The sequence below is a fragment of the Diceros bicornis genome, chromosome 16 (assembly GCF_020826845.1).
Source record: "Diceros bicornis minor isolate mBicDic1 chromosome 16, mDicBic1.mat.cur, whole genome shotgun sequence".
Lineage (NCBI taxonomy): Eukaryota > Metazoa > Chordata > Mammalia > Perissodactyla > Rhinocerotidae > Diceros > Diceros bicornis.
In genome coordinates, this window is record NC_080755.1 from 64,965,152 (window position 1) to 64,975,345 (window position 10,194).

The following is a 10,194-nucleotide window of genomic DNA, read 5'->3' on the forward strand; positions in this document are numbered from 1 at the left end:
GACGCCCTCCAGCACCTCCCACCCAAACCCGCGCGGTGCCCCCGGCCCGGGACCGAATCAGGTGTGAACACTTATGTAATCGTCCTCGGGGGCCACGCCTTTCCCACCGCCCCACCTCCGCCAGAACAAAGTGAAGTTTAAAATAGAAACCAATTACCTGGCCTCCGCAGCGCCTCGGCCCCCGGAGCGCAGTCCGCACCGCCCGCAGACCCCCGCCCGGGCCAAGTCCCCACCCCCCGGCCCCGCGCAGACCCCAGTGCCGGCCAGGCCCCCACTCCTTGCCCGGGCTCCGCACAGACCCCCGCCCGGGCCGGGCCCCCACCGCCCCCAGCCCCTGCGCAGACCCCCGCCCGGGCCAGGCCCCTACCACCCCTAGCCTCGCGCAGACCCCGGCCCAGCCCAGGCCCCCGCTCCCCCTACTCCCCGGACCCGGCTGCCCCACCCCCTGCCCCCTCCCTCTTGCTCCCTCCCTCCCTCCCCAGCTGCTCCCCCCGGCCCTCACGGACCCCCGCCTTTGTTACGGTGCGAAGTTGGGCCGTGGGTCCCCGTCTCTTTCACTTCTTGGGTTACAGTGCAGGCGTGTGACGTCCGCTCCACATGACGGGGGCGGGGGCGCGGGCCGGGCCCTCCCCCCTCTCCACCCTGCCCGGCCCGCCCACGGCCCTCCCCCCGAAGCCCAGCAACAAGCTGCCGCCGCCCCGCCCCCGCCCCCGGGGCGGGCAGGTAAATCCCCCCGCCCTCGCCACGCCCCCGCCCCCCGCCTCCCCCAGGGGCGCCCGGCCCAGCGCCGCACCGCAAGGAGATACAGAAATAGGAATGATTTAATCCAGCGACACCTTCCCAGTGCTGCCCATTCCTCAAGCCGCTGGCTCACTGAGATGGGGCAGAATCAGGTCTAACTCGGGGACAGGGGGCGGAAATGGCCCGAGTGGGAGGTGCGGGGCGGGACACCACCTCGTAACCTAGTTAGCTTCTTGCAGGGGGAGGACGAAGGTCGCCTGGGGTCGCCCATGGACCCTCCGGGTGACCTCGGTGCAGCCCGGCAGCCGGGCACACCATGCGTGGACGAGGCCGGGTCGCGGGGTCCCTCCCAGGGGGTCTCCCTGCAGAGAGGGGCACACGTGGGTCTCTAACCCGTCCACTGCAGCAGCACCCTCCATCCCGGAGTGAAGCAGCACAGCAACTCCAACAGTGAAAGAGAGATGCCACCTGGCCAGGTCTGGTCCATACACTTCCACACACACACACTACCAATATTCCTGGGGAAACTGGTGCCAGATTAAGCCACTACGAAACGTGAGGCGGCCCGTGACGCACTGCGCGCGTGAATATGCCCATTGTGCAGGGAAGACGTGGCCAGCTCTCCGCATTCATAAGTCGGGTGGGCAGCAGAACTTTCACTGACCGTGAGCAGGTCAAATTCTAGAATTTGCTAAGTATCAACTTCCAGTGAAACAATAAAATTTGAAGTTGGAAGGTACATACTGTCCTTCACTTTTCTACGGAGTTAACACCGGTCTCAACAATCCTGGTTCTCTGTATGTTTCGCGCCTGGCGAGTGGGCTCCGTCACCCGGATCCCAGGCGCGCCGCGTGGAAACGAGAAGGAAGGAACCGCGCATTTCGATTCCCCAATTGTTGAGAAGCACAATCACATCACTCCTCTTTTCTTCCCCTTCTGCAGGTTTCCACTTGAATCTGAAAGCGCCTCTTATGAGGACACTCGGAGGAGGCAAGGTCTCTATCGGGAGTGCTGCGTGCCCATCTAGCTGCAGACTCGGATAAAAGCGTGTCCACGTCTACAGCACACAGCTGTGCAAATCAGAAGCCTGCGGATGCGCGGCGCTGGTCGGACTTAGTGTGCAGACACATGGGCGCATGCACGCGCGCGCGCGCACACACAAACACACCCCCCAAATTACCTCCGGGATGGAGAAAGCCGCTGCGGATTGGCCGGCAGAACCGTCACTCACGCCCAGGGGGCAGGGAAACTCTGTGAGGCTGTTTCCTTCTTTTTTTCACCCCCCTCCCTACCGTTTCATTTAATGGTAAAACAACAGCAGAGCTCTGAAAGTTAGCCATCTGCGCGGAGAGAGTTTGCCTTCTTTAACGAGGGGGGCGTCAGACAATATCCACTTAGACATATTTTGTACTTCCACAATGGCTGAAAAGGGAAATTAGCAATCCGGGGTGGGGGCGGAGAGGAGCTCGGAGTAAGGAGGGAGGGGGCCATCCGGGAGGGTTGGACGCAGGGTGAAGAGTTGTTCTCAATACCCAAAAGGGACTTTGACCTTTCATTGATCTCGAAATTAAAAAATGTTTTTCACAGGTCAGATTATTAACAAACGCCTGTCCTAATTTATGAACTCATTATTTTAACTTTATTATTTAAGCATGCGCCAGCAATCGTGTTTCCTTAAGAAAGAACTGACCTAATTTTGGCTGGAGATAAACGATCATGTTAACAGATGTTAATCTTGTAATCTGTTTTTCCTGTAAGCACTTTACATACGCGGGTTTCAGACCTTAAAAATAACATCTTTTCCAAAAAGACCTGACGTCACAATTCACTCCCTGAAAAATCACTCCCCCTCTCCAGTTTTTTTCCTCTGCAATGATTTCAAAGACATTAAATCTTTTTCACTTTATAAATGCTGATTTGTTCTGCCTCAACTCCTACAGGCTTTTATTTGCATTTCAAATTCCACAGGTTACACCAGTCGCCTTTTCAAAAAAAATGTAAACCAACAATGCAGCTGCAAATGGCTTTTTGTGCATCTGGATTAAATAAGGCACAGAATGAATATATTTAAAAAGAGAGCTGAGCACGTTGATCTTTGCACACCCAGAGACCAAGTAATTCTTTATCAATAAGCCCAGCGGAATGAGAAATATACAGATACACAAGCCAGAAGCTCCCGGTCTGATCCCGGTCTGCTGCGGGGAGCTTATTAACGCTGATAATAAATGGGACTAATTTACAGACCCACATTTTTCGGGCAAAAGGCTAGGTCTCTCTGGTCCCTAATAGCAGGGGTCCATTGGCTTCCCAGCCCACCATGGCTGATTGTCACCGCACACCAATCTTCGTCTATAAACCGCTGTTTTAAATACCCAACTCGGCTGGCTTTTAACAAACTTATTCATACAAAGTTTCTTTAAAACTTGACGAGGCGGTTTAATCTAAATACTGATCATAACTACTCAGTATGTTAGTTCTCCCTGGAAATGGCAGACAACGCGCTTTTCCACCCCCACCCCCCAAACACACACACCCCACAGCATTCTTCTTTTCTTGTATATACCCGGGTATATACCGGGATCAATACCTCCCCCACCCCCACCCCAGCGAGGCTGGGCGCATCTCCAAGGAGTCCCTGCCACCCAGATCCCCTCTCCCCACCCCTCTCGGAGTCATTGCGAGAACCCTCGGCCCCCGCCCCCACCCCTGCCCTAACTTCCCTTCAGGCGCTCTCACTTCTTTAATGTTAGGGTCACTTATACGCTCCCAGCTGACAAGCATGCAGCCAGGGGAGGGGGGAGGAAAAACAACCCCCCCACGCAAACACGTCCCCGAGGCAGCAGCGCTCAGAGCCCACAGGCATCGATCCCATCAGCCAAACCCTTAATAATTGAAGCGGCTCCTCAGGGCCCGCAGCCCCATCACCCACCTTCATTAGCCGGAGCGTTTTACTTTAAAGTAAGGCAATTTGCTCTTTGTCTCCTAATGGATGGAGAGCACATCCGAGCTCCCCTCCTCCCGCGTCGCCTTTGACGAAGTGTACAAAGCCAGAGCCTCTTCCGCGCTCCCACCCCGGCCCCCACCCCGCCCCTCCACTGCGGTAAAAACCACCTCCCGGGCGCTAGCCTCGCCGCCCGAAGTTGCATGTTCCCTCTCCTGGAATTGCGGAGCGGAGCAACTACCAACAGGGAAAGCCAAGCCGCCCTCCCCGCGCCCTGGAGCCCCTCCTCAGCGCCCCCCACCCCCGCGGCGCACGCCCGGGTTTCTGACACTTCCAGGCCCGGGTCTCCGCGCCCCCGCCCCCCGCGGGCCCCGCAGCGCCCCCGACCCCGACCCCTACCTTGGCGGGGAGGCGGCGGGCCCAAGGAGGAGGACGCGCACGCCCCGCGCCTCTGAAGGTGAAGCCGAGCGCCCGAGGCGCGGAGCCGAGCGCTGCACTAGACCGACCGCGCCAGCTGCGCCCGGGCGCGGGGGACGCGCGAGGGCGCGCGGGGCCCGCCACGCGCCCGGCCCCCTCCCCGCGCCGCCCGCGCGCGCCCAGGACGCGCCAGCCCCGCGGGCACCCCGGCGCCGGCCCGGCTCGAGGGGCTGCACCGCGCGGAGAGGGGGCTGGGCCCCTGCGGCCGGGCGCAGGCCCCAGGCTTCCCCCAGCCCCGGAATGGTCTGCCCTGTAGGAAACGCACACGCTCCACTATTGTCTCATCAGCACAAAGTTCTGCCACACTGCGGGGAAAGTCTGGAGGCTCGCGATGACTCAGACGCAGATAATTCTTCCCCTCATAGCACTGAATCACGATCCCAGTGGCTAGTTGTCACCCCTTTTCTCAAGGACTAACGCTGCCGCAGATCCAGTTACGGGAAGCTGTTTACGCACACACACACGGATACACACACACGCACGCATCCATACGTGCAGACGTGTTGGAGATGCATTTTCAGCCGACTTAGGCACCTGAGCACTAAGCCTCGAATCCAGATTTCTACGTGGGTATCTTTCCGGGGGTCCCAGTTGGGTGTGCGTTGCAAATGGCTTAGGGTGTGCGTTTCACTAAACTTCCTGGTAAATGCGTTTGGGGGTATTCAGACGCAGAGTATCAATAAATTAAGTCCTGAATCAAGATCAAAGGGGTCCCCCTGGAGAGACTTTAGAACGAAGATTCTGCTGTAGAGCAATTTAAAAATGACTGTTGTTTTTATGTTTATTTTGATCCTTGAAAAGTTCAACTCTAATTTTTCTGTTTTTCAAACTTCATTTCTTCACCCCAGCTCCTCTCCGTGGGCCGTAGTTAGTTGCAATAAGTTGAGTCTGGGAATAGAAATCCCAATTTGACTCCAAGTAGCACCAATGGTACCCGGCAGGGGGTGGAGGTGGGGGGTTGCTGCAGAAAGGGAAGGGGCGGGGGTACGGGTTGGAGGAGAAGCGGGAGAGGAGAAGGAACCGGGAGGGTTAGAGGGAGGGGGAGCGCGCCCCTGAATCGGTGATGACGTAGACCGAGGGAGCCGTGGCCTGCGGAGGGTAACGCAGTCTTCTCCCACCGCACTTCTGGCCACATGGTTCTCCTCTCCTCCGGATAACTCCGCAGTGGAGATGGATTCCGTCCAAGACTCCGACGTAGCCCCGCTCGACAATCAGCGCTGCAGTCCAGGCGTTACCTTCCGCTGTGGCATTTTTCTCCGTGCCTAACGCTCGCTAACGTTCACTGCTGATGCAGCTCCGGGCCTCTCCAACTTATGGCATTTACAACAGAAACTCCTACAGAAGAGCTCAAGGGAGGAGCTTGTGCCTGCAAAGCTGGAGTCCCAGACACACGGGCCATTCTGCGTGTGTATGATGTGCGTGTGTGATGTATGTCTGTGTGCATGTGTGCGGTGTGTGTGTGTGTTTCGATGGAGGAAGGGGGGAGTAGAGAGACAGGGAGAAAGAGGGGTGAGCACCTTTGCAAGAAGAATCTGCGAATCATAAAACACATAACATGTAAGCTCCCTGTGATTAATGATCTGCACTAATTTGGATAGCAGGCATGGTAAAGGTCATTGACAATTGTTGCTGGTTTCAGCATGAATGCCTAAGTGGGATGTATTCTTGAACAATCAAATTTAAGTCTACTTCAGTGAAAAGGATTGATGTGCCCACAATTCATTACAATACACAGTAAAATTGCACAAATAAAAGTATCCCCCAATTCAACTAATTACATGAATATAAATGGCATATGTAGACATAGATTTATTATCACATATATAAGTATGCACCCACAAAGAGATTAAAATTTACATACTTGAAATTTTAATAGTTTTTTGTAGTATTTTGGAATGATTTGAGTGGATGATAAAAATCTACTACCTTCATCTGCATTCTTGGGTCCATTTAAGACTACAGTATCTCACTAATAACTTCCATGTGTTGAAAATTAACTTAGATCAACGAACAGTGAGCAAAACTTCCACACTCCGCATAAAGTTGTGATTTTCATGACTTGCCTCCTTTCTCTGGCCTGCTTATCATGTGATTTTACTCAGGGCTATGGCTGTTCTGAGATGATGTGCTTTAAAAGATTTCCTTTCTTCCATGTTTCTCCTACAATGCATGCAGAATCTGAGAACGTAATTTGAGAGATGGGCAAGGGTTACATTCTGGAAAATGGCAGCTTGAAAGTCAGCATGGTTTTATTACTGGTGAGAGCACCATTCATGACAGGAGAAATGTGTTTACATTATTTGTACCCAAAGTCACTGGTTGTTGTTGGTTTGTCGACTCACTATTATTAGCTTGCCCCAGGAAAAAAAAAAGGTATAAAAACAAAATATTTAATGAGGTCCCATACTATTCCCTTAGCATTGCCAGAATTTCAGTTGTTTGATATCTTCAAACATTGAAAGTAGACATTAAAGATTAAGGACTCTTTCTGCAGAAAATACTAATCCCTAAAATCCCCCAGGAGAGGTTCTCCTATTTTGAAATGTTTAGGTAAATTACAATATTTGGGTAGAAAATAGTCAGCAATATTAACAGATTAATGGTTGAATATATATGTGGCTATTTATAACAGACAATAATTCTGGCTAATGAAGTAGATTCAACGAGAAAATATATTTTCCCTAGTTATTGTCTAATGAATTATTTGTTCAGCATTTGGGACTCTGCTCCTTCAAAAGCTAAGGAAAATGGCATTTTAGTGAAACTGTTCAGTGGCTTGTCTGGACAACTTAGGCGACGCCTGATGGGTAGACATTTAGATAAGAAAGGTTCTGAGGGGTCGCATTATAGAATAGCTAAGACTAAAAAACAAACCAAAAGAACCCCCCAAAAAGGCCTCATCTGTCTGAAAGCTGGAAGTGAAACTCTCTGAACTATGGTATGAAATCCAAGACAAACTAAAAAATATTTATTAAATATGCATGCTTAAAAATGTAAGTGCACTACTTAGTAAATATTTCATATTAATTCTATCTCTTTGTGAATTTATTAGGATTTTCTGAATTATATCTGAGAAAGGAGAATGACATTATGCACCTAAATCTAGGGGCAATCTTTAGCTCTCTGAACAGGCTTAAATTGACATTTCAGAGTGGATTAGGGATGAATATGAATTAAATTGTCAATAAGTATTCCTAGGTAAAGACTCTCTTAGGACAGTATAGCTGCCCACTGCCTTCATATTGTTTGGAGCAGTAACCATTTCATGTGTAAATAGAAACTGGCTATTTATTTCATCACCAATGGTTTCGAAAGTATTACCCCAATCCTAACTTGCTTTTCTTTCCTAAAATCTTTCGTTTTCACAGAACGTGGAAACTCAGAGAATGCACTGTATTCAGATGCTGGAGGAAGGGACCTCGCAGGTCAGCATGAGTGTATCAGTACGGAATTTAACATATGGCTGCCGCTGGCCGACAGGAGACGAAGTTGGGATTATATTTTAAATAGTCTTCTACAAAATGGCTTCAGACCTCTTGAAGCTGAAGTCAACTAACAGAATATTTTTAATCTTTTTGTGGGAAACTCTCTCAGTTCTCTTTCTTAAATTTTAATTCTATTGAAGGTGATGCATACTCCAGGAATGAAATAGATAACATACATTTCTTATACACACACACACACACACACACAGGCACACTTCCTTCTAGTGTGATCTGGGCCCAGATAGTCCCGTGTTTACACTAAGATAGCTTCTTACTGGACAGCTTTCTCTCGTGCAGTCCTTTATCTGCAGGAGAACGTAGGCTCAAACTGGCTGTGCTTTAGGCTTATTTACTCATGGTTGAGACCTACATGTTGTTGGAAAGACTTTTGTGAATATTTCTTCTCTCTCCGTAGTAGCCAAGTCTGAAGACGCCTTCAGCAGATAGCCACACCTGAATTTTTAGATAGTTTAATAATCAGCAAAGCATCTCTTCAAGATTCTGTGCAAAATATACCCATATGTGTGACACAGAGAATGCCTGACTCATCTGTCCCCACAGCAGAAAACGTAACAACTTTCCCAGGGAATCAGCATTTTTAACAATCTGTCCTTGTTTTCTGCTCATAGGAAAACTTCATGATGACCCACAATACTATTCTTATCGCAAAGTAGATTTTCTTTTACTCATTGTTGGCATGCATATGCTTTGGTTAACAACAAAGACAGCATTAATAATGTTGGATCACAGAGTTAGTGCAGATTTGAAACTGAGACAAAAGTATTTTAGAGGATATACTAACAGTTTGAGGATGGCAGTCACATTTCTCACCATTTGCAGTTGTAGGTAACGACATCAGGCCTTCACAGCAGGTAGAGGGCCCTCAAATCTGTTCTTCGTTTCACTTTAAGTAAAAGACTTGGCAACAGCTGGCTGCAGAATAGCCGATACAGAATTCCACAGATGTGGTTCATAATGGTTTGAAGAATAAAAGGAAGTAGGCCATAGAGCAGAATTCATTTAGGGAAAGGCAAATTCAAGGGTCCCTCTTTTGAAAGATTTCCCACGTTGGGGAAGAGGGGGACTGTTTTTCTTATTATCTTTTTTATAATCCTACAGTATGTTAATCACTGAACAGATAGGTTGTGACCTATTAACACCCCACGTTCTTACAACAGCAAAACCATTGACTTTTTCTGCCCCCAAATCTCATTATGTTTCATCATGCATAACTGATTACATGTGCATGTTTATGCAAACTTTCCTAAGAGAACTGAAAATAAAATAAGGGAACCAGCCATATATCTCTTTCACTGTGGGTAGGCTACACACACTTGTAATGAAACTGGGCAGGGAAGAAATACTCAAAGACCTTTACATGAGGTCTCATTTGACACTGACATAATACAGTTTGAAGGAAAGTAGAATTTGGCATTTAGGACGTTTAATGGTGTTAGAAACAGAACAATAAAGAAAGAAGTGATCGGGATGTGGATGAGTAGTTGTCATAAGAGGTCAAGACGTTTTGTTGATGAGGAAGGCTAGGTACATTTTTTTTTGGTGACTTTTTCATTGTGGTAATATGTACATAACATAAAATTTACCATTTTAACCATTTTAAGTGTACAGTTCAATAGTGTCAAGTACATTCACAATATTGTACAACCATCACCACTATCCATCTCCAAAACTCTTATCATCCTGTAAGACTGAAACTCCATAACCATTAAACAACTCCCAATTTCCCCTCCCCCAGCCCCAGGCCACCACCCTTCTACTTTCTGTCTTTATGAATTTGACTGCTCTAGGGACTTCACATAAATGGGATCATACAGTATTTGTCCATTTGTGCCTGGCTTATTTCACTTAGCGTGTTTTCAAAGTTCATCCATGCTGTTGCATATAACTAGGTACAATTTTGCCTTCTTTAAAAAAGATGCAGAGGTTATATATAATGGACTTTGCCAATATATAAATGGCAGTGCACATTGCCAATATATAAAGAACTTTGCCCAATAGACTGATTAATGAAGTGACTATAAACTCAACACAAACAATCCTCAAGAATTTTTCTTCTTTTACCTAAAATGATCTCCTTATCTGGCTGTCTTTGCTTGTCTTTGCCTCCTTATAAGCTTCAGAGGAAATATTTAATAAAGCCCCAACTGCTTCCCAAATGGAAACCAGTGCAGCTGTAATTACATGAGGCAAACCTGAAGGCAAATTTCAGTTCAACACTCTCTGGTTAGTATTTTCAGAGCTTACTGATGACTTATAACCAGACTACTTCCCTCTAAAATGGAGGAGCCATATTAAAAACACCAGAAAATTAAAAATTAAAATCAATAAAAAGAAACAGAGAAGGTGATGTATGAGGCTCCCGAGGTGGGTTAATTAATGCGGCCAGGCACTAAGTAACCCCAATCTGCTGGCCCCAAGGATAACCTGTGGTTACGAGAATTTATCTTTCTGAGGACTGAACTGGGACACTTCGGCCTCTGCTGGGCTGCACACAGGCCTTCCTTTTCAGAATGGAGAGAGGTGTGTTAG

The 10,194-nt window shown here is 48.8% G+C and overlaps 1 protein-coding gene across 5 annotated transcripts in view; it reads right to left on the reverse strand.

The window, feature by feature from the left end:
* Positions 1–4,538, reverse strand: part of ZNF516 (zinc finger protein 516) — a 115,387-nt gene extending 110,849 nt beyond the window's left edge. For 2 of the 5 annotated variants that reach the window (XM_058557319.1, XM_058557315.1), the window contains exon 1: positions 507–590. The gene's annotated coding sequence lies outside the window, so the exon portion shown is untranslated. Of the gene's footprint in view, positions 1–506; positions 591–3,670; positions 3,731–4,081; positions 4,210–4,424 lie in introns of those variants that run through there. The other 3 variants (XM_058557318.1, XM_058557316.1, XM_058557317.1) reach the window with 3 other exon arrangements.
* Positions 4,539–10,194: the final 5,656 nt, after the last annotated feature.